Here is a 2,836-nt window from a genome sequence, read left to right on the forward strand (position 1 = left end):
TTGAGAATAATCCAGAGAATGATAACCAAGATTTTGAGGGGTCTGTGGACTCCTAGTTATCATAAAGGTCAAACGAGTCATCAGGGGAGTTAAAGGTCCTGCAAAGGGAAGTGCGTTATCCTCTTCAAAGGTTTGAATTGCTGCTGCGTAAGTTAAATATTAGATATGAGACATGCATCTCCAGAGATAATAACTAGGGCCAAAAGGAGGAAGAGACACAAAGCTGGGACTCAATAGTACATTGGGATATTTAATAGTGTCTGGGCCCCTAGTGAGTAGTCAGTCAGAGGCTGGGATACTGGAGGTGGGGCTCTGTATTGATAGTGCATGAGAGTGATGGCCTTGGATCCTTTGCAACAATGGATGGCTCATCATTTTAGTAATAATTTTAAGTTAGATTTATTCCATTTTACCCACAGTTTTTGTGAAGGGCCCTACTAAGATCTTCCTAAATCTCCAAGAAGCTGTGATGGCTGAACCATCTAAACTGAATTACCTTTCCCAACGTGCTACCTATCCTTCCTGGAATGGAACAAAATCATTCTTAATTAAGTGTTCTGAAAAATCAAAATACTTACTTGTGCAACTTTAAAAGTATTTGAGATTTGTACCTGATTAACAATCAGCCCAAATTCACGGCTGCTCTCCACAATGCTCTCCAAAATAATACCTTGGGGAAGCTTGCACTGGGAAGCTACGCTATGCTGTGCAAATGGAAGACGACAGTGTCATCAGCTCTATAATTGCCACTATGTCCTCAAGAAAGGAGGTTTTCAGGGATGCAAAGTATTCTCATCACAGAGCTTTAGGATAAAATCCTCCTCTGCCAATCACTTTCTGAATGGCCATCTGGGCATCTTTGTTCCTGAGGCTATAAACCATTGGGCTCAATAATGGAGTCACAACTGTATAGGTCATTGTCACAAGCCTGACTTTGTTAGATGAGAACTCGGCTGAGGGCCGCAGGTAGACAGAGGAGGCACAGCCATTGTGGATGATGACCACAGTGCGGTGGAAGACACAGGTGGAGAAGGCTTTCTGCTTGCCATCAGGGTGAGATATTCAGGATGGTATGGACAATGCAGCAGTAAGAGATGCAGATGTAAGTCAGGGGGACCAGGAGGGCTAGAACTCCACCAATGAAGACGACCAGCTCATTGACATAGGTTTCAATACAGGCAAACCAGGAGATGTCACAGAAGTAGTGGTTGATTTTATTGGGGCCACAAAAAGGAGTTCAAAGACTAAGCGGGAGCCTGTCAATGAGGATAAAAAAACAATCACAGCACAGGTGGCTGCCAGTTGTCCACATACCTGCCAGCTCATTAGGGTAGGGTACCGAAGTGGATGACAAGTGGCAGCAGAGTGGTCATAACCCATGACCCTGAGCAGCATGTAATCAGTGACAGCAAAACCGAGGAAGAACAAGATCTGAGTGGCACAGTTAATAAATGAGATTGTTCTGAGCAGAGACTACAGATTTATGAGCATCTTGGGCAGGATGAAAAAGAAGTAGCATGTCTCAGAGATGGAGAGGATCCCCAGGAAGAAGTACATAGGTCCTTGGAGACTGCCATCCAGGCGTATGACAATGACAACGCGATGTTCCCCTTCAGAATAATCAGATACAAGCAGAGAAACACAACGAAGGGGACGAGCTGGATTTCTCCAAGGTTGGAGAACCCCAGCAATAGGAACACTGTGATGGAGGAGGGAGAAATTAGCTTGGTTGGCTTGGTCCCCAAGACTGACCTACAGAGAACAGGAATGAATGAACAGGTTATTTATTTACCCTGAAAGATGCAGGTAGTTTATCCCACTACGATCGAGAAACAACCAAAAGAAGAGGAAAGGCAAATGCTCGCAGGGAATGGCCTGTCAATCCTGTCACTTTGTGGAGCTGTTTCAAAACTCAGAGTACACCTACTTCCAGTGACGTACCTGCGTCCCTTATAGTGCTGAAGTCTAGGTAATTTTTTTCACGCTGCCTATTTTGAATAGCAGTTAGGGAATGGAAATATCTGCAGAGTTCCCGTGTGACAATCTCAGCTCTACTCAGCTCTGCATCTGTGTGGTCCTCCGTGTGTCCACATTCCCATCTGTAACGTAAAGATGCTAACAGCGCCTCCATCCCCAGTTCCTTATAGAAGTTAAAGCACGTGGCACAGCACATGCTCATGGTAGACTGTCAGTAGATGTCAGCTTCTGCTCCCCATGTTGTTGAATCTTCTGGAAGTGGCGGCTACTTCTCCTGACATTACCTTCTGGATGTGTGTTCAGTGTATTTCCAACTACGATTTTCTTTTTAACCCTGTAAGTTCATTTCTACAAAACTATTGAACCAACATTCAAACCCAACTCTTATTTGTGCATATTTTTAGTGATAATAATAATAATGTGTTGGGCAGCCCAGGTGGCTCAGTGGTTTAGCACCTGCCTTCGGCCCAGGGCATGATCCTGGGGTCCCGGGATCAAGTCCCACGTTGGGCTCCCTGCATGGAGCCTGCTTCTCCCTCTGCCTGCCTCTCTCTCTCTCTCTCTGTGTCTCTCATGAGTAAATAAAATCTTTAAAAAAAATAATGTGTTGATGTCAGTTTATCTTCTGATTGAATCCCACAACCTGTTTGGCCCATTGGAGAGGGGGAAGTTGGAGGGAGACTTAGTGCCCTGAAGTAGTTCTAGAACCATCTAGGTTCTCACAATCAAGCTGGTCATTGGTTTTCCCACCGGCATACCACTCTGCCAGGAAAAGCAACGTGGTTTAGAGTTCTGCTGTAATTGTAGTTTTAAGATTTATTTATTTATTTATGATAAACATAGAGAGGAGAGAGAGAGG

The 2,836-nt window shown here is 44.6% G+C and overlaps 1 pseudogene; it reads right to left on the bottom strand.

Annotated features, from left to right (window-relative positions):
- Positions 1-795: 795 nt before the first annotated feature.
- LOC112910116 (olfactory receptor 10R2-like) lies at positions 796-2,179 on the bottom strand (annotated as a pseudogene).
- Between the last annotated feature and the right edge of the window lie 657 nt (positions 2,180-2,836).

This window comes from Vulpes vulpes, chromosome 5 (assembly GCF_048418805.1).
Source record: "Vulpes vulpes isolate BD-2025 chromosome 5, VulVul3, whole genome shotgun sequence".
Taxonomy (NCBI): Eukaryota; Metazoa; Chordata; class Mammalia; order Carnivora; family Canidae; genus Vulpes; species Vulpes vulpes.